Source organism: Lissotriton helveticus, chromosome 8 (assembly GCF_964261635.1).
Source record: "Lissotriton helveticus chromosome 8, aLisHel1.1, whole genome shotgun sequence".
In the NCBI taxonomy this organism is placed as follows: domain Eukaryota; kingdom Metazoa; phylum Chordata; class Amphibia; order Caudata; family Salamandridae; genus Lissotriton; species Lissotriton helveticus.
This window is the reverse complement of record NC_136069.1, coordinates 251903890-251929568: the sequence shown is the minus strand read 5'-3', so window position 1 is coordinate 251929568 and position 25679 is coordinate 251903890. Positions and strand designations below refer to the sequence as shown.

Genomic DNA, 25679 nt, shown 5'->3' with positions numbered 1-25679 from the left:
TATGGAGGCTAGAAGATTGGTTTCTAAAGCTCATTTCATAGCGCGCCAATAGATTAAACAATAGTATCTAGAGAAGGATAGTTCCCAATACATTCATAAGTTTAAACCTTTTTTATGGGCTGACTTGACAGCGCAGCTGTCGCCAGATAATTATGTGGTCATCACTAGAGAGGGGGTTTGGCTCCGCCCACATTTTGTGAGCCAGTAGAACATGTTTTGATTGGGCAGATGCGGTGTGCTTGTACAAAAAAGTGCTTGCTCTCAATGTGATCATTTTGTTTATTTATTTAGCTGCCTACGTTTGAAGTTCCAGGGGCACACAAGAAAGAATTAATTTTGAAGGTTGCTAGATTTATTGCATTGCAAATGAGTGCTATAACTTTTTTTTTTAAAGCACTAGGAGAGTGTGTCCTGCCTGCAACACCAGGTATGACAAAGCTATTTGAGAAATTAGTGCTTGGAGGCTGTAATTAAAGCCTACCGACCACAACACAGGTAACGGGGGGTGTCGCCATGGGAGGTTACACAATGAGACAAGGCGGTACTAAGGAGGGACTACTAAGCCTTTTGACCAATGAACAGCCACAGTTTACAGTGGACAATGACAAGCCAATGAAAAATGTGGGCGGAGCTTCAAGTTCCTACTCAATAAAGCATGCCTCGCAGAGCAGCGCATGCGCTGCCCCGGCTCGATCTAAAAATCCACATGACTGAGTGAAAACAGTGTAGAGTTAGGCTGTGATAAGCCATGAAGGAATGGAGCAGTCACATTGCACATCTGGCACCAGCTTCGCTTAATCAACTAAGGTCCAGCCGGGGGGTAGGGCGTGGAGGGATTAAAAGTCAAGTTTTAGCCTTATCACATGTTGGTTTGTTGATAAATGTAGCACTATCTAATTAATCCACACAAAATTTAGCAGACAGTTATAAGGTGCAAGTTTGTCATTTATGTCAAGAGTAAAGCACAGAATGCGGCACATGGCAGGTAAACGCAGTCCTTCAAAAAGAAAATACCCGAAGTTCGCTGAAAAACAGTTAAAGGTGTGTTGTGTTCAATGAACACAAAATCGTAAAGTCCCTGAAATACACCATTTTTGGTGTTCAACACACAATGTACACCATAGCTCATACTCCTGCACATTTCTTTCTTTGTAGACAAGTTTATTATTCAACACAGCGGGGACAGGGGTTTTAGTGTGCATTTCACACAATAACAGGTGAATTTCAGGGAATTTTCTGTTTTATGTCAACTCATTCTCAACTTTGCATTTAACATTTTTTTTACTATTTCTTAACCGCATGCGTGCGGGCGGAATTCCGCCCGTACGCTGAGATTTTTCAAAGCGCATGTTACGTGACGAGCTGGGTTCGTCATCAGCGTGCGAGGAGGCTACCCGATGACGAGCCCAGCTCGTCATCAGCGTGGAAGGGGTTAAACACATCGAATCTTAATCTACATCTAGAGCATGGTATCCTCGTCAGTGCATCATATAAAAAAAGAGGCATCATCCCATGTCTTTGTTTCAAAAGTTAATTTTGTTTAATTTTATTCCAAAATGCAACCTTTTGGCTCGACGTATTTCGGCTACAAAGTAGCCATGGTCATAATATCGGATGCCATCTTAGAATCAGCTGTTATACTTGTTCACCACGTGTACAAGGTATATATATCATCATCATGTGACACCCTATTTCTAGAACCTTTGTGCATTGGCATGTGATCTTGTAGCAACCCAGAATGTTTAATGATCATTTCATAATTTTCAGACCTTGCCATATGGGCTGTAGCACACTGCACTCAGTAAAGCTTACAAAGGGCCAATCACTAATGAACAGTCCCGCACCAGTGGGCAATATTGTTCAGCCACTATGTTCAGTGGTTTTCCCTAGGGCATTGCATTCCATTATACATTCAAGCAAGCCGGGCTGAAGACGGCTGGAATGCCAGAAACCGGTCCTCGGAAGCTTGTTTCCGGTCCAGGGAAGACATGGCTTGGCAGTTCGGGCTGGACTGTTCCCATGAGGCACAGGGTCAGACTGATTTGCTTATGGCTATGTCTGAACTGGGGTGGCAGAGTGGGCTAAAGAACGGTGATGGATTAAACCCAGATCTTTTGACTGGGTGTGAGTGTTTGATTGATTCAGATGCTCCGTCCATCACCACCCCCTTTTGTTCCATTATACAAAGGCACTGTCATTTCACCTCAGTTGGTTATCATTTTATACCTTCAAGTCAGGTGAGGTTTTTTTATTCGCCCAATAAAAAAACATTTAGGGAGGGAAGAATGGGCTGGGGCAAGCACAGAGACAATGGATGTTGGGCGGGTGGGGTTGGGGCAAGCACACAATGGAAGGTTCAAGCACACAATGAAGAGTGGGGCTGAGGCAAGCACACAATGGAGGTTGAGGCAAGAACACAATGGAGGGTGGGCATGTGAGGTTCAGGCAAGCACTCAATGGAGGGTGGGCGGCTGGAGTATGGTTAAGAACACAATATAGGGTTCAAGCAGTTGGGGTTGGGGAAGCAAATAAACAAGCAAACTGGCAGAGGGTTGGTGGGTGGGCCACAAGAATGCACACAGAACATGGAGGGTGGGTGCAGAAAGGGCTAAGAACACGAGGGAGACATTTGGAAAACATACACACACTCTTAGAGTGTTTACATAAAAAGAGAAAAGTAGCACCTGAAAAAGCAAGCAATGGAAGGACACAGTAATGCATCCATGCTCCTGGGCGGGACAAACACAATAATTATAAGGATAGCTTATAGAAGTTGACCAATAAGCAAGCAAGAAAATGAGTGACAATGGATCTAACCAATTGTAAGCAATGGGTGGCCTCAGAGCCCAATGTAAGGTAACAAAACGTCACGCAAGAGACAACTTATGGGTCGCCTTAGACCAGACGTAGAAAAAAGGGGAAAACATCTACATGATTATGGGGCGCTGTCTAGCCCTGCCTGACAGCCAGTACCCTTCTGGACCCTGCTCCGCAGCACTGTACTGAAGACCCCTAGCCTCCATCCAATTCAGACACCCCACAACCCTAAACCAATTTTGACCTTTTTCCTTTTTTGCTCTTTGCACTTTTCATCTTTTTCCATTTTTGCTCATTTTTCACCTTCTTCCTTTCTTGCTCCTTTTGCATTTTTCACCTTTTGAGCAGTTGTGTCCAGTTTTCTCACTCTTTCCAATTACTCCTCTTTTGCCTCCTGCTGCCCGCTCCCCATACTGCTCTGTCCCTATCTCTCAATTGCACTTTGCCCAGCTTTGATTTTCTCACTCCTGCCTCCTTTCCCTCATCATAGACTCGTATTCAGTTCTCTTCTCCTCTTCGTTTCTTTTTCCCCTCTTTTTGACTTCTTCTGCCTCCTTCTGCTGTCTCAACTTTTCGTGGCACACTTTTACTTGCTGTTCCTGCATTTCCCAATGACCACTCCTGTTCTTCCCAGCCACACCCACTACCTCATCTCCTTCCCACCTCCCCAATATTCATAATGGCAGTTATGCTGAAGGCAAGTTAGTCTACTGCCATCTGCGTCCTGTCCATGCCTAGTACCAGGACCCACGGCCTGTCACCCATCCCACCGTAGTCCTGAATGCTACTTGGATAAAGCACTCCATGCCATGAACACCAGACGCCCATACGTGCACTGCACCTTGGCCTCCACCATCTGCACTGAAGGAGCATTCTCCTGTGTCGTGCTTGTTAATTCTCTGGTTTTCCCTCCCAATCCCGCACTGCCCGACTCCCTCCATCTCATCACCCCAAGCGCACTACCAAACCTTGTGAGACACCACAAGGCACAGCATACATTCCACCGGGACCTGCCTTCTTCTGAACACTCACTCGCTTGTCAAACATGCCATCAAACTGGTATCTTCATACACTGATGGATCAGCACCTTCCTCACAGGATTCGCACATTCAGCCCTTGCCAAATACTCTTCCACTGCTTTCAAGCGGATGTCTACATGGCCCCATTTGTCAGATTCTCACAACTTGCCATCATCTCTAACTTTGATGACACCCAGCTCATCCTCTCCCCTCTACACCTCAATCACCCAAACTTCATCAACTGCATGTCCGAAGTCACAAAATAGACAAATACCAACTGTTTGAAGCTTAACTTCGGCATGCCATAGGTGGTCCTCTTCGCAAAAGACCTCTCTCTCTGGTCCATGGCCTGGTGGCATTCTGAACTAGGACTCACACCCAGCTGTCACACTCAGCTGGGAAAATAGGGATTGTGGTCGACAATCCTATCTCGATGTCTAACCAGGTCAAATCAGTAGCTCCACTTCTTCTACACCCTCAAGCACCTCAAGAAAGTTTTCAGATGATTCCTGCTAAACATCTGAAGATCTGTCACTCAAATCCTGCACACCATACAATCATCATAACATATCATACATACCAAAAAAAAACACCAAAAAAAACACACAAACACCACCTCCTCCTTGTTGTTGGGCGCTTCCAAAGTATAGATAACCTTAACAAATTCCTTTCTTAATGTAAGCTCGTTTGCATGAAATAGTAAATCCGAGAGAGATAATCGCTTCCTGGCCAGCTATCACCTCTTCTACACCCTCTTCTCCGGCAGCAGGAAACACAAAGCCTCCCAGAATCCCCTAGCCTATCAGGACACTGTGCAACAGCAGCGCCGTGATTGATTTGAGCGCCGTGCTTCGGCGTTCAGACACGGACTGGGAGTCTGTGCAAGTTCTCCACCCAGGCTGTGCAATACAGCCGGGTGGAAACAAGCTAAGTGAGCATGTGTGTTTGGCTGACCCAAGAATGCTGGCCAAACTGTCATGGACACTTAGAAAGTCCCCATCACTCCTCCTTCAGCTCTGAACCACCAAACCCCACCCGTCCCCCAACCAACTGAGCCAGTTTGGTAAAATAAAATGATAATGTTGCGTTATTTAATTTTTCAGTTTGAACGGCTCAGTGAGCAATGGGGCGATGCTCCTACGCCGGGTACAAGCATGTATAGATCCTAGCATCCAACACAGTTGTCAACACATCAACCAGATCAGGCAAAGGGAATTTACCCAACACCACTTACATATTCAAACCTCTCTGTTCTAAACATAAGCTTAGAGCACCACTAGGTATGTGGGCCACCAAAATAGGGGCCAACCCTCCGGTACTTCCACAGGCTCTATGACCCCCTTCCGCACATTCAAATGTATACTTATGACTCTGGCCACTGGAGTCGCATAACCTCTCAACGTAATCTTATGTACATAGATGCGGAGACATCCTAATTGTTTGCAGGAAATTGTGAGATGGCAACTTTGTAAGTCCTAAAACCCATCCAACGCTTGCCACAGACACAAACACACTTTTTGGGGATGATGTGCTGGCATTGGAGTCCAGATACACGCCCCACTTGTTTGATGCAAAGAAATACCCTACCTCTGAAAAAAAGTCCCCTTTGACAGCCAATTATATTTTACCTTCAACATACTGTATTCGATCAGTGCAAGGAAGTTACTCAACATCTTGAAACATATCTCCCCAACAGCCACCCGGACAAATGCATATACAGATCACAGTGCTTTCTTGATACCTGTGGAGAGAATATTCAGCCCTAAACACAAGTCAAACATTATTTTAATGTCCACATTGTCAATTTCACCACAACAGATACATTTCCAAAAGACCTTTAAAAAAAAAAAAAATCCTCTCCTGTAGAATTACCTCTTCACCAATTTCTTTGACCTCCCCTTTTCCAATTCTGCAGGATACTAAGGAATAACCTCTTTACTTATTGTAGGTCGTTTTCAGTGCAGGGCTATCCTTGCTAGTAGCAATGTAACCAACCAACCTACAGCAAAAACAAGTGCCTTTAAATTGACAACTTGACATCCACAGCACACACCTCACAAGCCTTCACACTACCATCCTTCTTTTACTCTCCCACACAACTCAATATGTGCGCTACCCACTTGACTATGACCACAACAAATATGGGTGGCCCGTGCTTCAGTCATTACTCCGCCCTTTTAATTTATCAAACTTGCAATGCAGTTAATTCCCAAAATGAAAGCACAGAAAATTAGTGCTCACTCTTGGGTAATACTATAAATCCAGTTATAGCTTCATTAAATCAATCTCATTCAGTCAAGCCTCGTGCCCCCCCCTTTGACTCATCGCTGGAGATTTTCTTGGCACTTCTAGTCCTTTAGCTCCCAGAGAGTGAGTGAGTAGGGCCAGATTCTGCTCAGCTATCAAATCTGCACCACATACCCAGGCCTAGTCCTGGAAGACCTTCCTCTTGCCCCAGTGTAGGGTAGGCTCCTCCCTTGTGCAAAAAGAACAAGGAAAGAGTTATGTTCTGCATTTCAAACACCCGTTCTTCTTGTGCTGCTGTACTCTAAATAATCCCTTGTAGGCACGTTTACACGCTGATGTACTAATTGCCCAAGCCTCCGAGGGTCTATTGAGTCTCCCACTCCTCCTCTTACTAGTACTCTAGTACTCTAAATAGCAGCATTAAACAAAATGTAGGCAAGTTCTGGAAAGGTTCACAAAAGGTTTTTTGCACCTAAAGACAGTTAAAAGCGGTTTAGCCGCGAAAACTTAAAAATATAACACATCCACACATCCCATAAGAATAGCCCAGCTGACTTTGGAATATCAGAACCCTTTTCTTTTTTACTAACATGTAAATGAGCTTCGAGGATCTGTGTTTACAAAACTTATTTTATCTCAAGTCATCGATGCTTTCATGCACTTTTTATACCCTTCCTTCGCAATGAAAAACAACACTTCATGGTATTGTTTTGTACAAATTAAGAAATGGCGTTTTATCAGAGGTTCAATACAGGTCTAAACAGTTAATGGCCCTCTCCAAAACAAACGCTAAAAGCTATACAACTATCCCATGTAGGCGCATGACAGATGTTTTGTTTGTTTTTTCTTCCTATCAACCTAGTATGTTTCCTTTTCGTTGTCTTCCACGGCGCACCACTACAGACACAGATCTTTCAATCATTTACTTAGAATGCCTCACTGTGAACAAATTAGCTTTTGTGCACGCAGATGAGTTTGCCAGACTCGTGAGCACATTCCAGTCTCAGGCACATTAATGCTCTCCCTGAAGCCCCAAGCTCTTTGAAATGGATATTGGGGCGGAAGAACAGAGGGCAGTAGTAAAACAACAAAGCTTAAAAAAACGATCGTGGCAGAGAGAGTCGAGACCAATTTAATTACGACTTGTGCACATGCTCCGAGTTCGATCTAGCTTCACCAGTAAATTAGAGCTTTCCTTTAGTAAAACATTTCATTCACAAAGACACGTAAGGTGGTGCCCGTTAGGTCATTCCCACAGTGTAGATTCTTTATGGCATAAAAAAACTTTACTAGATCTACTAATGTTTAATAGTTCTATAAGGTTGATATTTACAATAAGAATAAAATAATGTTCGGTGCATCAAATGTCATTTGAGGTTTCCGTGGCCTCTTAAGGGGACTAAGATCAAAACAAGGTAATAAAAATGCATTGATGTAAATATCTAATAGAAGCCCCAGCACACTACGTGCAATCTCTTGTGAGCATATACTCAAGCATTTCCAATGCAATAGGTCTCGCATTAAAAAAAATAAGTGTTTTTTTCAGTTATTTGTGTTTTAATGGAAATATTTTTTACTTGTGTGTTTTGCCACCCCCTGTGGCTCACGCTGGTGTGTGATCAAGAGCTTGATACCGACCACGCCCCCAAGAGCACCGTTGCAACAACTCACAGGCGCTTCAAAACAACACTCTACTCTTGATAAAACAACATTGGCAGGCTAAGAAACAAAGCGTCGTTTAAAATAACGTGGAATCCATGGGACAGCAGTGCCTCCAACAACAACATTAACTGCTTGCACTTTCAAAAACTCCTTCCTTGCAAATGCGAAACAGAATCAAACCTTTTATAAAAAAAATATTTGAAAACTCTCTTTAAAAGCACTCACTCTTTAAATACCTTCAAGGGGCAACAGTGAAGCCCTCGTCTCAGCGGCCAGAGCGGCAATGACGTCGCTGAGATTTGTAGCGGTTTCCTATCCCCAGAAGCGGGCAGGAGAAGGCCATGGCAGTAGGGAACAAACAGTCGCTAGGGATCTATTTACCTTATAAGCAGCGATAGGTGGGATGGCACAGCGGGCGCCGAACAAGCAGGAACAAGATGAGAGATGGTGGGGACAGGCAAGCACAGTTGTGTGGCGATGTGGTGTGGGTAAATGGCACTATGAGATTAAGAGATTAAGTGAAGGGCCAAGCTGAAAAATGAGGCAGCCACAAAGGTTTCATGCAGGAAGTAAACAAAACACTTCACATGAGTAGAGGCAGACCAAGAAAAAAGTAAGAATTACCCAATATGTACCCCTTGCTGAGATGGGAATGTCCCCTGGTGTAGAGGTGTGCATGTCCAAATGCATCTATCAGGTATCCAGGTTTTTGGATTTTAGGTTCAGGCTTATCCAGCACGTTCGCAGAGGACCTGGCCTTTCTTTGTCAAGAATCTGACCCTGGGCGTGTTCTGTACCTGGAGTGGCACGCCACTCAATATTGAGAGCGGATCAGTGGACATGTAGTGAGTTCATGCGTGTATCGTGGTGGTGGACGCGCAACATATTTTGTAATGGCCATAGTGTGACTGGACCTTTTTATATGAGTCAAGAGAGTGGAAGCCTACTGCCCCTTTCATGTAAATGTAAGCTGCTAGGGAATGAACTTTAGTACTGAGATACCTTTATGTATGTATGTGCTATGTGATGAATGAGTTACACATTTTATGATGGTAAGAGTCATTCAGAACGGCAAAGGCCTGGTGGATCCATTTAGAATCCCTGACTTTTTCCTGTGTAACAAGATGGAGGTGAGGTTACTTGCCCAGAAAGTGGAACTGCATTGCTGACATTCTTGAGACTAGAGGCAGAGAACCTACGGCCAGATGTCCTAAGTAAACAAAGGGTGACAAATGCTCTAATTCGATGTTTGAGACCAACACAATGCTTATGCTTATGTACTAATCCATTTATAGAGAGACAGAACAGATTTTCTGACTCCTAAAATGGGATCACGAATGGCTACTGATTATGTATCTGGGGGTGGGGTTTGTAGGCGTCCCTTCCAAACACTACATCGGTATCTAATGCAAAAGTATTTCAAGGCTAAAATCCATAAAACAATACACGTTGATATTTACCCATCACTGCAAAGATGAGAAAGGCTCCTTTGATTCAGAGGGCTTTCTGGAAACTGCAATTTAGAAGAAAAAGGGCAAGACTGCAGTTCCTGTTGTCATGAAAAAAGCCAGCATTTTTTCACTCTTCCAGATCACGTTCAGGTGGCGCTATGATAGTCAGGTGTAGACTGCTCACACCTCTTTGTTGCCTTGGTTGTGGTGCCCCAGCTTGGACATGACCCTGTTGTGAGCAACATCACTCAAGACAAAAGCAAAGTATGAAAGTCAACCTAAGAAGGACACATGGAAAGTAAACAGATGCAAACTAGTTCTGAAAGTGAAGAGAATGCATGTTCCCTTCCTTCTGTACCTGTATATGAGTGGGAGCTGCAGACCCACTTATTGTTTCAGTCCCAGGTTCTCTATAACTAAGGAGCGGGGTGCGCCACAGAGTACCCAGAGGAATCCTGGCACCCCCAGAGAGGATGTCTGCCTCACGGCCAGCTTCCCAGAGGGGAGGAGGCATCACCTGGCGGAATAACTGCTTTCCTTGTCCTGGATACTTGGACAGTCCAGCCTAAACAAAAAGGGAAGGAGCAATATGGCGCAGCAGGACAAGCTGTTTGTGTTGAACCAGGTGCTGCGATCTGTACACCAAAGACTCCAGAAGGGCATGACTGGTGTGTACCTGAATCTGAACTGGCCGCTCTGTATCACAGCAGTAGTGTGCCTGAGCATCTGCCTTCAACATCCCTACCATCACAGCCAAGAAACTAGCCTGAATGGGTCTTTGTGGCCTTACAGTGCCAAAGAAGGGATTGGCATTTACTTGTGGTTCTGGTTAATGTGCCCAAAGTAACTGTTGTCACCACGACCATTGCACTCATCATGCTGTGCCACATGAGCAATGCTGCCCTCAAGACACTCAGTCTACGTGTGCTCAAGCACTGATTGCCTGTGGCACTATTAGTTTGCCCAATTGGACCCTACCATGGCGGACAACACACCGCCCTGAGTCCTGGCGTCTAGAATGAGGATTGCATCACCACCTTACCCGAAGGAGGCCAAGCAACTTTCACAATGATTCAGAGGTCCAGTGAGAGGAGGTGCGCCTCAACCACAGGGAAGGCCTGCTGCAGACACAGTCAAACCCAGAAGAGTGCTGTTGCGGCCTCCAGAACATGGCCATCCAGCTTGCCCATGCCCAAAACAAGAGGGGCAGCTGGGTGACTACCACAACCGGCAAACCTCAAATGAACATGGAGTGATAACAGGATGAGGACCTGTGACCTAGCACAGCCCAGAGCACGTGAAAAATTTAACACAAATTTAGCACTACACACAAACAAAACTGAAAAGGGGAAGGACTGCACACCTGCACTGCTAACTACACCTGTAAGACACGTATATGAGCAGGGCAGAAGGGTGTATAGTTTGAAGGGGGTGAGGGCCTTCCCAGCTGTATTAATCTCACACCTGCATTTGATATACTTCGTGTTAATGCATCGTATTGCGTCTTACTGAGCAATGAACTTCTTTTCCTTCTACCAAAAGATGCACTGGGATGGACAAACACGCTATTGCTTCGGTGGGTGTCTGTTGAGCTCCGATACTGTTGTAGCCCACACTAAACTTCCAGAGAAGCCAAGTTTGTGACTGCTCGCCATTGCTATAGTCAAGCTCTGAAGGTGTTGTACTTGTCCTAGTTTGCAGAGCCACATTAGAACAAATCTCGTAATAGTAGAGGCAAACAGTGTTGCTTTGAAATAAAAGAGTGGGGGGTGTCAGTACAGGGGAGAAAAAGAAGAGAGAAAAAATAAAATAGCAATTACATGGCAACCACTGCTTCAGTGCGTTCCTGTTCCTCTGCTCCTCTCAATGCTATGCACTCCATGCACAGGTTCCCAGACTCCCTACACCAATCCAGACACTGCTCTCATGCTGTTAATACCATTCTGGTTTGACGCTCAGTCATGCTCTGTGAGCCCACTCGGCAGCCCAGCTCGGATGTAGAGATCTATATACGCATGTCGGTTTGGCGTCCTAAGAGGACCAGCCACACAGGCATACACACTTGCAGCAGTGCCCATCTCTCTTCCTCCCTGCTGCTGTCGATTAGGATGGCCTGGCCCCACCCCGCTCGTGTCGGAGGTATCCATGATGTCATTCACAAATTCAAAGGCCAGAAAATCCAAAAAGGATTACGTCTCTGCAGAAGACGATTGATTGACAGCCCAGTTCACAAATTCCAGAGAAGAGACATGATCCTTGGTCTCAACCGAAGCCAAGAAAGTGGCTGGGCAACTGATGTTCATGTTATCAGAGCCAGTATTTAGTAATCCATGTGCCCATGCACACATTTCCCCTGAAAGGAGTAGCTTATACCTTGCATTGTGAAGAAGCCACAGACCCAAGGACAACTCTTAAAATGGGTAGATAAATGACTCATCAGCAGTTCAATGTCCTTGTGAGTAGGCAACTGCAAAGCCAGGCAAATATCCAGTGCCCATTCATATTGGCACCAAAGGTAGTGAAACACTGCTAACACGCAGGTAAAGCAGACAGGTCGAAATGTTAACGACCAATCAAGGTCAAATTCTTGAAGTAGTAAGATCCCAAAGTTGCAAAGCATATGCTCACGACTCAGCTGGCGAGTGTTAATTCCAGTGGGCTTGCAAACGGAACATCCATTGCGGAGAAGCAAAAATAAGACCAAAATGCCGCAAATTAGATATAACTGTAGCGGGAAACCTCCAAACACACTAGAAATAAGTGAATGAATAAAAGCTGGTATTATTCCAAAGATAGTTAGGAAGGAACTGACCAGGCAGGCCAGTGCCTACAACCTTAAAAGAAATGTGCCAGGTCGGCACATTTTGAAGCATTTAAAATAAGATGAACTATTTTGCCAAAATGTAGTGTTTGAAGTGCCCAGTTAACTGCATGATAGATCTAAGTTGATATTGCCCGTGATACAATGTCAACATGTCACTTTGCATTATATCAAGAACAGATGACTTGTTATTCAAATTATCAATGCAAGAAGACAGCGAATTAATACTATTATCAATGACAGAAAGAATTGTATCAAAATTATCTTGATCAATTTGTCTTAAACGTGCGTCAGCTTGCATTTGCGATAATTTTCAAATTTCAATATAGGTAGCATACATAAATCTTTAAGAACGTGGGGCCCTAGGTCCTATAAAAAAAATACAAAAAAATCAGATAAATCAATGTCTTTGGTTAGGAGGGAAAGATGTTTCACGGTAGACAGCATGGAATGTTCCAACCATTGTGGACACAATTTCCTGACTGAATAGGTGGTAACAATACCCAAATGTTGTGAGTAGGAATATCGGGGGTCAGGTCGGCTTGTTTTAAACCCCGGTATGGAATTAAGAAAACAGGTGTGACAACCATTTGTGTCTACTGGCCACTGTAACCACCCGTGAGGAAAGTACGTGCGGAGGTAAATGTACCATTCTGCGCCATACTATGGAGTTGTTCTTCAGCGTAATTTGTCAAACTTTGCCAATTATGGAAGCAGGCAATGGATGCAATATCAAAGGCATTCATTTTGTTACTTTTACCCAGTCCCATAAATGTAGTCTTTTGGACGGTGTCGTTCAGGAAGATCATTTGTGTTATTAGACATGCTTGAAACAAGGTTTCTGTCCCCTCAATTTGCCAACGGGTTGGTTCCCCAAATCAATTTCAGTTCAATTGTGTCCTTCCAATAATCATAGTCTTTAAGAGGTAATTTGGTAACGAAAAAACTGTATATATGAGCTTAGTTTGTGCAAGCATATATTTCTTTGGAGTTATAGGAACCAATTTGAAATATGATAATTGATCTGAGCTGTCATATACTGAAAATTATGTGAGTTTATCTTTGTATGTTTTGAAACTCACTTGGGGGGGTGGGGGAGTCGACCAATGTTCCCATTGTGTGTAGTTAAAAAGTGCACGTTGAAGACTGGCTCGATGTAGAAAATACATGGCCTTAACGGTGATAACTCAACAGGTCCGCATAATTAGCGGAATTAAGGTACGAATTCTCCGATTCGAAAACCATATAATATTCCAGATCTGACAGCATGGAGTTTACAGTTTCAATATCCCAATCACCTGAATGTAAGCAAAGCACTATTACATCCCCCATAGAAACGTTTAACTTATGGTATCTGCAGGATCTTCATTGGACCAAATATGTCGAAAGGAACTTTAACCCATCAGTTACTGGAATGGCTGAAATTTTCACAAGGGACAAGTCTCTTTTTAGTTTATGGGAAGAAGAGTGGGGGGGCCAATACCCCGTTGGCAGAATGTTCTGGAAGGTAGTGGTCATTAATCAGCAGGAACAAAACTGTCACAAATCCAAACCATCTGTATAGAAAAACCAAAGAAAGTGTTATCCAAATATATATCCAAGCCAGGACCAAATAAGTGTGTTTCAGCCATGAAAAGAAAACACATATCTGTGCAAGAGGAGTGTCTAAAACAGAAGAACTGTCAGAAAAAAATCATCCCCATCAATATAATGCCAGAAGTTGATAAACTAGTGGCTCAGGTTCTGTAACAAGACTCGAAAAATCCAGAAGAGGTGGATTCATCAGAGGTGGATTGGTATAAACAACGTCGGCTGCAGAATACGCAGTAGTGACGGCCATGCTCACTTCAGTCGTGGTGCTGGTTGCAGACACAGGAATTCATTGGAGTAAATTCACTGCCCCACCCCTCAAGCTGGGGATAAACCGCTTCAGTGGTGCTCACTGACTGCAGAGAAATGTTTTGTACGCTAGTGAAGATTCCTCATGGTGTACTGCTTAGAATCGGCCACATGTTGTAATTTGACATGCTCAATGGAGACAAAATGATTGTCTTCAGAACCAGGTAGAGGTGACAGTTCTTGTTCCCTGGATGCCAAGGGCAAGCACCAGTGCCTGGTATGACGGGCCAAACTCCTTTTTGACAGTGACCTTCTCTCGAACGAGATCCCCAAGCTTTGGAATCCTTTTGGAAGGTTGGGGTTTCTCCACTATGCTCGCAGAGGGAGACATGTTCAAATGTTGCTGCCACAATGTCTGGACCATGGAGTGTACATCTTGATGCCAAAACACACTTCGTACAGGGTCGGCGCACCCAGAGAGCTTTTAGGGAGGTCATTACGTGCTCGTTGAACTCCATATAGGTGGTGGATCCAACTATGCCCTATGCCTAATACTTTAGGTGTTAAGGTCTGCTTTAAGTTGTGGTTTATCCTCTCCACAACAGAATTGCCCAGGGGCCGGTATGGAGAAGAATAATTTATGTGTACATCCAGGGATGCAATAGAATCCCGGTCTGCTTTAGACGCGAAAGCGGTGCCCTGGTTCGAGTGGCGTGCGCTGCATGCATGTGTTCTGATAAAGACTTGCATGTCTTTAATAACAGTTCAATCGTCAGCCGAATGCTGTGGCCAAACCCAGAGGAACCAGGAGCAAAAATCAACTGCAACTAAAATAAAATTAAATGCAGTATTGGAAAAAAAAAAAAAAAAAAAAAAAGAGGACCACAGTGGTCCGAATAAATAATCCCGAAAGGCTTATTGGAAAATCAACAAGTGTCTGGGGTGGACGAGCTAGAGTGGAAGCTTTAAATTGGTGATATATGTTGCAAGACAGGACATATTTTTTGGCCTGCTGATAGAAGCCGTGCCACTAATAACGTTGCTGTAGCTAGGAAATTGTGGCTGCCACACCTGCATGTGCAGAGGCAACACCTTAATCTGCAGCTATTATTAAAGCTAGTCTGCAGTCTTGGTTGGGGATCAAACGATGATTGAAAACTCCTGGAATAGTAACAAAAGGTATGCTCTGGTCACTTAAGTGATATTTCGAAAGAAATCATTAAGACAAAGAGGTACTGTCTTTTTTTTCATTAATACCAGCCAAGATATCACTATCTGTTCTTGTTTTAGAACAAGAAATTGCAGCAACAGTAGCCATCATGACTGCAGATTTGGCCACTTCTCAGTCAAAGAATTGCCTACAACAGGTGCTCCCACACATTGATGACTCAATGTATGCATTACATGAGCCAGTAGCAACCAGTCTGTGAGGTCTGCCACTTTAACCCAAAGAGTCTTATGCTTGAATGTGCTACCTTGGAGTCTTTGTATCCATTCTGTTGCCAGTAATGTAGATCATCATTAAAGGACTGTACACAGTAATCCAAATCCCACCCAATAAGTGTGGGGAATTCAGGATTCGTATGTTCAAGTGCAAGTAAAGCCTTCGATTCAGCCAACTGAGCAGTACAGTCACCGAAGTACTGGGTGCGAGTTTTCTGAGGTTGGAAGTTGCTGTCCAACTTTACCCCAACAACAGTAGTGCAAGCTGCTGAATATTGCTATTTTAAACCTATAGCTGGTTGGGGTGAACCATCAGTGTACATGATAAATGTATACAGTTCAAGAGGTAACACAGAGCTTGGCATGGGATATACATGCTCATACTGTAAGAATTCTTGTGTCTGCAAAGACGTGTCGTAAAACAAAGTCTACATCTACAGCTATTAATGATGTTGCCCACTCTATCCATCGAGGATGGAGGGCTTTAGCGTACGGAGCGCCAGCTTTGGTGACCGCCTCAAAAGGCTGGCACGGGAGTAAAGACGATAATGCGTTTCCGCCTGTGCACGTGGCCGTTTTTTACGGATCGCCATCTGCACGGCAGCAAGTATCTTTTCAGTGGAAGATAAACGCATTTCCGCACTGGACTATAAATAAGATGTATATGCTATTGCCACAGTTTCACCTTCATTAAAGGTGCTATAAGTAAATCCAGTTTCACCCGGTAAAATCCAGATGACTAGGTTCGTGGTATTTACACATGTATGTAAGTGACGTGTAGCAAGTAAGTCAGATTGTAGTGATCCGAGTGAATCAGTGTATTCTGTTGTCCAACGTGTAGTGGAAAAATCAGGTGCTATTAATTCATAAAGTGGTTTGATGCGATGTGCATAATCTGGTATGTATGTATGTTCTGACAACATTAACAATTCCTAGCAGGGACTGTCATTTCTTCAAAGTATTTTGAAGTTGCCATTGTGCACACTTCTACCCAAAAAAATGAGGGGCATGTGTAAGTTCCTACCATAGGAAAAGGACACTCAGAAAAGCTGTATTTGATTTCTTAAATTACAAAATGGTTGGTGGTTGTTTATGATCACACTTCCCAGAACAAATGTATGTGTCTGGGTCAAGATCGTGAATTATTGACATTATGCGTGCAGCAAACAGTCCTGGGCTATTTTTATAACCAGAGAGCCTTTTGTATCTAATTTGAAAGCCTAGGGCTCAGAATGCTGTCCTATCTTTGCTTTCAAGCGCGAGATTGTGGCTAAAGAAACCACTGGATATATCCAAAGTGGTTTTGTATTTTTTACGGTCTAGGTTATTGACTGGTAACGTACTGTGTGTGTTTTGCACTGCAAATGTGTGTGTATGACTATTTAAATGTCTGTAGTCTAAGACTATGCGGTAAGAATGATCCAGTTTCGAAATAGGAAAAAGAGGATTATTCATCTGAGAGATACAGGGTTCAATTACTCCCCGGTAGTCCAATTGGGAAAATATTTCTCTAACAGGTGCTTTTGCATCCCGTTTTATAGGGTACTGTGGTTGTACTTGCGGGTTGGACCTTAAGGGTATAACGTGATAAAGAGAGTCTTTATCCCAGCCGACATGATTGGGATAGAGCACAGGGGCCAGTGCAAGAGCCCATTCTACCGCATACGCTTGTTTGACTCATTCAGGGAAAAGGAAGTATAACATCCTCTCCCAGGTGGGATGCTTGTATAAACTGTGGGGTGCCATTGATTTCCATCATCAGAATGTCTTAGGACAAAGTTACATTTTACCACAAAGTTACATTTTACCACAATATTGCTTCAATGCTGTGTTGTACGTCACCCTCAATTTGAATGCCTATGTTGTATAATCTCTCAGGAGGGGCAAGGCAGCTATCTGGGGTTTCAACTCTAACAAAGTTATCAATTGCTCTTGCTACCAGAAACTGCTGGCGATTCTGGTGCACTATGGCGACTTCTGCCATGCTGTCTAGGAGAGTCACTGCCCAGCTCCTGCTCAGGAAGAGGGTTCTCACTGTCTGTGGCATATTTAGAAGTTATAGCTGCAACTTTCTTTTTCTGAAAAGGGTCTATATATGGAGGGGGCATGTACTCCTTTATCTTTACATCAGATGATCATTGGTCCGACAATTCCTGAAAGGAACAAGTAGAACGTGTATCGGGAACCTTATTTCTTTCTGGAGTCTTGAATTTAGAGGGATCACAAAAATCATGCCACCTGTCAGAGGACTCCGGAGGTGGTGAACCTCCGTGAGGTTTATCTTTCCGAGATGATTTAGATTTATTCAAGGTTTTTTTTTTTAACTCACTCATGAGTTTGCTTGGCTTCGGGGCGTGGCTTGGACGCCGATGGCGGAGGTCGCCTAGCGTCTCGGCTCTGCGGCCGGACTCCCATTAATCCTGACACAGAGGGGTTTCCCGTGTTTCTATTACCCCCCCTGGACACTCTTGTTGACCCGCTTGACCACCTACGCTCGCGGTGGCCCGAGGAGACCCAGGGGAGGAGGGCGCCGCCGAAGAACGGAGGCAGCGAGGAGGAGCCCAAGATGGCGCCGCAACCGCACTGAGGACGGCCGGGACCCTGATCTGTGCGGCGGCCCTGCAGACCCGAGTGTCTCTTCCCCCTGCTGAGACGTCTGCCTGTGCCCGATTTCTGGAGGATCCCATGCCGGGACCCTGAAGCAGTGACCGGCTATACGGTAGAGGTGCGGGGGAGGGGCGGCGTGACCCGATCGCTGCCTGGTGTGCGCCGAGGCGGGAGCCGACGGCGGTGACCGGGGCGCTTGCCTCGGGGATCCCTGAGTGGCGCTGAAGAACCGGCGGGGGACGTTGTGGGACGCCCCTGGGCCCCCCGACCATGGCGACTCTGCTCCAATTGAGCCCCGTGATAGGGCACTAAGAGGCGGCCGACGGGGGAAAAGTGGTTACTGAGGAGAGCCCTCTGGTGGGCTCACCCTCCACGCCAGGGGGAAAGGAGAAACGCGAAGACCACTACGGCGACCTGCTGGCCCAGAGGAGGCTCCGGGGGACACACCCTGGGGATCGGACACTGACCTCTGCCCGCATAAAGAGGAAGCCTCCGCCGGGCCCCGCATGAGAACTGGAATACTGCGGACCGTCGGGGACCTCAGGAGTGGCTGAGGTCCAGTGAAACGACCCCGGAGCACTGCGGAGGGCGCGTTACTCCTGCGGCCTGCCTCAACCTCACCTGCGACAGGGGGCACGAGCTTCCGCAACGGAGGGTGACAATGTAAGGCCCCCTATTGACATCCCAGGGACCTGATCCGGTCCAACGGTGGGCGGCCGCCCGGAACACCACCTACCGGCCTACTGGACTGAAGGGTGCCCACTGGAAGCAGCAACGAGACGAGCGACCACGGCACGGCCTTGATCGGCCCGCTTAGGGTACACTTGTCCAACGGGCACCTATCGCCATGGGAAAACCGAGAGGCCCGAAGGGGGGCGCCCAGACGGCGTCGGACGCAGAACCGCCGGACAACGAGGAACGATCGCACGCAGAAAATTCAGGGAGCCCCCATATTCAGGCACAACTGGACAAAATCCTATTGGCAATCACAGAAATCAGATCAGCCCTACGGGAAGATATTGCGCAGGTGGCGACAGGATTGGGTCTGCTACGTGCAGGTCATGGCAAGCTATCTGACCGAGTGAAAGAAGTTGAGGGATCGGTGAAACATTTGGAACCGGCACAAAAAGTCCTGGATGCCACGATGAAGGACGCCCTGACCCGCATAGCAGCACTGGAGAAGCGTGCGGAGGATGCGGAAGGGAGAAACAGAAGAAATAACATTCGCGTAGTTGGCCTTCCCGAAAAAATTGAAGGAGGGGACATGGTGGCGTACCTAGAACATTGGCTACGGACAACGGTGGTGCAGGAGGGGCTGTCCCCCTTCTACACATTGGAGAGGGCGCACAGAGTGCCGGCCAGGCCCCCCCTTCAGGGCGGGCCTCCCCGCCCGGTGGTGGCGAGGCTGCTCCATTTCCGAGACAGAGACCTTATACTCCAAGCTGCCAGACAGAAAGGTCCTTATCAGGTGGACAACAGCCGAGTAAACATCTTTCCGGACTATACCTATGACACGCAAAGGCGTCGATCATCATTTCTGGCCATCAAGCGGGAACTACGAGCAGAAGGCATCCAGTACTCCCTGTTGTTTCCGGCGCGACTTCGTATCATCGTGGATGGCTCCACCAAGTTCTTCGACACCCCAGACGAGGTGTGTGGTTGGCTGGAACTGTACAGAGCGGGCAAAGATGGCTTCGGAACTTCCTCTCAAGCCACGTTGGAGGATGCGTTGCGGAGGAGGCCTAAAAGATTCAGACACCGAAGAGGCAGAACTACTAGACCGTCCACGGTGGAGACTGCAGCAGAACGACGTGGTGCGTTGGAGATGGTTTCTAACTTATCTGGCCCTTCGATGGAACATCGGACAGCTCATTCTGAACCGGGGGAGAGTGGTGGCCAATCGGACACAGAAGGCTCCGAGACGGACAGCGTGCGACTTCCGGCGGTTACCCCCGATACAGCTGAAGGACTGCTGGATGAACAATGATACTATGGGGTGAGGAGGTTCTGGTCGGGGAAATGAGGGGAGAGAGGGGGTTGCGTAGGAGTCGTGGGACACAGGAGGGTAAATGTTTCGTTCACTGGCTGCGAGGGGGGGTTGCTGGGACTTCCTTCTACATGTTCTATTGTTGTGGGGTTCGGCCGCGCCGCGGCCTGCAGAGGGATCCCGCGTCGACGCTCGGTCCCCCACATTGCCCTTAAGGCACGCCTACGGTGGCTACCGGTAGGATAGCAGGAAGGGAGGTTTTGGAACCTGCAGTTTGGATGGGGACTAGATGGTACTATTTAGAACCTGTTCTGGGGGGGTTGGACGGGGGTTTATGGTTACAAGTTGAGTTACAGTTGTTAGGGGGGGGACTCGTCATCGATGTGGAGGTTGTTGGGCAATTTCCCATGGCCGTGTTGTGCTTGGAGAGACTGGTGAAAGCGTTGTGGGATAATGGCTGACCTCTCGAATTTGAAATGCGTCACCTGGAATGTGCGGGGCCTGCACACCATGTCCAGACGCCATAAGGTCCATGCTTATTTGAAGCGTAGAGGGGTGCAGATCGCTTTGTTACAAGAAACGCATCTCAATAAATCTGAGGGGCTTGCGCTGCAGCGTAGATGGCGGGGACAGATATACTGCACCACATACTCAGCTTATGCGAGGGGCGCGCTGATCTGGATAAAGGCGGGAGTACCCCTGCAGGTGGATAGCCACACTATAGATCCAGAGGGGAGATATGTCGCGTTAACAGGGAAGCTTGGGGGCAGAGATTTGAGCATCTGCTGCATTTATGCGCCCAACGCGGACCAGCTCGCCTTTCTCAATTCACTGTCGGGTTCTTTGGCTCGTTACCTGTCGGGACCTGTCCTGTTGGGTGGGGACTTTAACTCGGTGCTCGACGTTGACTTGGATAGATCTCATCCTCCCCTCCCGGACTCCCCGGCGCACAGAACGGCGAAGGGTAGACTGTCCTGGCAGACTAGGTGGGGTCTAACGGATATCTGGCGAGCGCATAACCCGCTTACTCGGGATTACTCACACTTTTCAGGTATGCACGAGTTACATGTGAGGTTGGACAGCTTCCTGGGATCTGCGGAGGTGGCCACTACGGCGGTACAATCCGAATATTTAGCGAGAACGATCTCTGACCACAATCCGCTATTGCTGGGCCTTAAATGGCTCCAGGGGGCCCCTTGTGTACCTACCTGGAAACTGCGGCCAGAGCTGCTGGAGGATCAGGTGTTTCGCGGGGACCTGGAGAATAGGATAACAAGTTACTTTACGATAAACGAGGGTACGACGACGGAGCGGGCCACGGAATGGGACGCCTTTAAGGTAGTGGTGAGGGGCTATTGTATAACTCAAAGGGTCGGAGTGCGCCGCGTGCTCCTGGAAGACCTGACTAGAGCTGATCAGGTCCTCCGTGACCTGGAACTCTCCCGACCGGGTCGCCCAGAGCTTCAGCAGCGGGTCCTGGCGGCTAAGGAGGCGGTGGCGGTGGAGGTTGAGCGGCTACGTAGCTACGACTATAAGACTTACCTATCTAGATCGTTAGCGGAAAGCGACAAATCTAGTGCGTTGTTGGCTTGGCTTGCTAACCCTACCAGACGCTCCTCACCCATCGTGGCGATGAGGACTGGCGAGGGCAGGGAGGTTTATACTCCGCCTGAAATCCTCCACTGCTTCTGGTACTACTACAAGCAGTTGTATCGTAGTCGACTGCAGCCGGATGCCTCCCCGACGGATGCCTTCCTGAGGGTCCTGCCTATCCCCGCGCTGGATTCGGAACAGGCGAAGGCCCTGGGTCGCGATGTGGAACTGGGTGAGATCAAGGGCGCGATCAAAAGAATGGCGCGTAACAAAACGCCGGGCCTGGATGGCCTACCTGTGGAATTTTATTCCGCATACTCAGATATATTGGCCCCCAAGCTCCTGCAGGTTTACAAGGAAGCTAAATCTTTGGGACGATTGCCGAGCTCGATGCGGGAAGCACTGGTGATACCTCTCCTTAAGCCGGGACGCGAGGGAACGGACCCGGCCTCTTATAGGCCACTCTCAATGCTCACGGTCGACTACAAGATCCTGAGCAGCATATTAGCTGAGCGGTTACTTGAACATATGGGCTCCCTGGTGCACGCCGACCAGGCGGGCTTCATCCCCAAACGTAACACGACAATGAACATTCGAAAATTATTCAGACTACTGGAGGCGAGGCACGAGGATGCTCCCGATCCTATGATTCTTTCGATAGACCTGGAAAAGGCCTTCGACAGCCTGGAATGGGTCTACCTCCACAAGGTCCTCGAGAGATTTGGGCTGGGAGAGGGATACCTGCAATGGACCAGAGTGTTGTACGCCTCGGCGGTGGCCAGAGTGAAATCGGGCCCGCTGGTGTCTCAGCAATACCCAGTACAGCGGGGCACGAGACAAGGTTGCTCGTTGTCCCCATTGTTATTTGCCCTAGCGGTGGAACCGCTGGCTATCTCAATCCGCACAGGTGCCCACTATAGGGGTCTACAATCTCCGTTGGGCCCCCAGTATATTTCCCTGTATGCTGATGACCTGCTGCTCTTCCTCGAGGACGCTGATGCGGCCCTGACGGGAGCGGACTCGGTGCTCACGTCTTTTGGGGAGTTGTCGGGACTTCAGGTGAATTGGGCTAAGACCTGCCTGTTTCCGGTACGCCATGGTGGCCTCCAACCGGACATGCATAGAGAAATTAGATGGGAACCGACCTGTTTTAAGTACCTGGGGGTACATGTTTATCACCGCCCGGCTGACATACTAGAGGGTAATATCTCCAGGGGCATTCGAGCACTCAAGGGTAGCATGTCCTTTTGGTCTACCCTACCCCTATCGGTGGCGGGGCGTGTAGCACTATTAAAGATGGTGGCACTGCCCCGATTGCTGTACTTCTTTCGAACGCTCCCGGTGTGGATCCCCAGGTCTATTTTTAAGAACCTTGACTCCATAATCGTGTCATTCCTATGGGGCACAGGCCGGCGTAGGGTGGCGCTCCAGACCTTGCTGAGACCTAGAGCGGAAGGAGGTTGGGCGGCCCCGGACTTTGAGACATACTATTTAGCAGCCCAGTTGCAGTTTTACACCCAAGAAGTCGCTCGTGAGTTCCGCGGCCCGGAGGAACTGCGGGGCAGTGGCACACCAAGGCATGTTTTATCGTACATTGCGCTGCAACAGACACTAGAGTTGAAACATCTCACTCAGGAAGACCGCACCGTACGTTCCTGCTGGAACCGAGTACATCGCAAACTAGGCGGATCGCGGCCTTATGCCCCGGAGATCCCGCTGGGAATGCTCACCGCACTGCCCCACGGCGGAGACTGGTCCCGTCTCAGTGTTTGGGAAGACATGGGGATACAGACGTAGGCGACCTTTACGAGGATGGGGAGCTGCTGCCCTTCCGGGCCCTTTTGGACCGCTACGACATCCCTAGGGGCGATTTCCTGATCCACGCCGCAATCACGAGAGCGATTCAGGCTCACTGGAAGACTGGCCACGAGGAGCCGCAGTTGTCAACGGCATGCCAATATGTCATGATGTCTGCGGGGACTGTGAAGGCGGTGTCCTGCCTCTACTCCAGATTGGTGGAGGGGAGATTGACCCCCTTGGCGGCCCTCAAAGCCAAATGGGAGACGGACATAGGTAGAGAAATTCCGGAGTCCACGTGGTCCCAGCTGCTGCAGAGAGCTTGGAAGGGGACGAGGAACGCACGCTTCCAGTTGGTCCACTTCTATGTGTTGCATAGAGCCTACCTGACTCCGGTGAAGCTGCAGCAATACTTTGGTCTGGAGACGGCAGCCTGCCCTAGGTGTGGGGCACCCGGGGCGGACCTCATGCACATGTTGTGGTCCTGCTCTGTGCTGACTTCCTATTGGGCGATCGTAGGAGACACACTGACCGCGGCGACTGGTAGATCATTACAGATGGACGCAGCTGTGGGGATCTTACACTGGTTTCCGCATACACCTAAAACTAAAATTACCAGTAAATTCATCGATTTGGGATTACTGTTAGCTAAACGGGAAATTACCAGACACTGGAAGGCGCGAGCTGGTCCGTCGGACACTAAATGGCGCAATGAGCTGCTTAAATGGGCAGGGAGTGAAAGCACGCTGCGATTCCAGCAGGCAAAGCGAAGACAGGATGAACGGGCGCTGGAGACGGCTCAGGATTGGGAAACGATAGTGCAGGCCCTGCGCGACCATAGCATTCATACTGACACGGACAGCACGGAAGGGGGAGGCCTGGATCCCACAGACGCGACGTAATAGCATAGCACGACGCCACCAAGGCAGTCTCACGGCCTATTTAACAGAAGAGGAACATACAAAGTTGATCTACCGATGACGAGTGGGGTGGTGGGTGGGAGATGGAGGAGGCGGGGTGATTTTGTTTTTTTAAGGCACCGGGACAATGAATAGTGATGAACAACACTGTCTTCCTCTGGAGGGTAGAGTAAGCGGAGGGAGGGAGGGGGATAGGTTGGGGGTAGTTGGATAAAAGCAGATGGGACTAACTATATTGTCTGCAATATACTATGTGCATAGAGTGGTATACGATACCGGAAAATGGTGTACGCCGCCCGACCTCCGGGTTGTGGGCTGAATGGCCGTGTATAATGATTATATGGTTCCCACCCACACTTGATTGCATAATGAAGCAGATGCCAACGTTGTACTTAGAATCACTTCCTGCAATAAAAATATATTTACCAAAAAAAAAAATGAGTTTGCTTGGCTTCCTTGTCCGTACTAGGTTTGGTAAGAGGTGGTTTGGTAGGTCTAGTACCCAAATTATTGCGTCCTAAGGATGTGTAAACATCTGCAATAATTAAAGGCAACTCACGGTCACCGTTTGCATGTGCAACCGCTGCGAGCCGCTGGCGTATAATCAGAGATGCTGCTTCACATTTAATGTTCGACAGAATCATTGCTGATGCCACAGGAAAGTTTCCCATTAATTGCATCCCCAAATCCAGGGCAGTAGCTGCCCCATGTTTGCTCTGTATCAGTTTGAGTGCATCTGGTAAGACGGACATTGAGGGAGTGCCGTGACAGATCGCAGACTGCAGCAAAAAAACGGTTCCCCAGGTGTTGCAGTCTCCAATAGCGGGAACCATTCCAATGGGTAAGCACACAGTCAAAGTTCTTTGCTCGTCTTGTGGTCCCGTAAGGAAAAACAGCTCCAATTCGGCCAATCTTTTGGGTGATCCAAAACGAAATTTCCTCGCAATTAGTCGGGCATTTGCCAATAACTGAAGGTACAATTGCAGGACATATCGTAGGCACTGCAGGCAACCGGGCTTGCTGTTGCAGGACAACCCTTGCTGGCTGTCCCAAAAAGGTGTGCACTACTGAGTTTGGCATCTATATAAGGTAACTAGACCACGGCATAAGGTGTTATTACACAAGACTGTGATTAGCCATATCAGGGTATGGTGTATATTCAGCTAACGCTGGACAGGTCGTCCCAGCCTTACTAAAGGGACTCGCGCATATGGGGGTTAGGCACATGTGGAAGGGCACCAGGGAACCAAGTATGGTATTCCCAGTAAGACAGTGGTATCTCAATTAGCGCATATGGTCTATAAAGATTTGGTGCTGGAGGTGTTGTGTATGTATGAAATGTGTTTGAGTTAGCATCCATAGCTGGAAAATCGACCCAAAAATTAAATACTTCAAAACGATAAACATAATTTGCTTCTACCACACAGATAAAGCAACACCAATATTAGAAAGTCCATGTTGTGTTATGTGAGCTTG

The 25679-nt window shown here is 47.5% G+C and overlaps 1 protein-coding gene across 5 annotated transcripts in view; it reads right to left on the bottom strand.

The window, feature by feature from the left end:
- The window catches only part of YAP1 (Yes1 associated transcriptional regulator), a 202615-nt gene that overhangs the window by 121927 nt on the left and 55009 nt on the right, over nucleotides 1-25679 (bottom strand). The window lies entirely within an intron of this gene.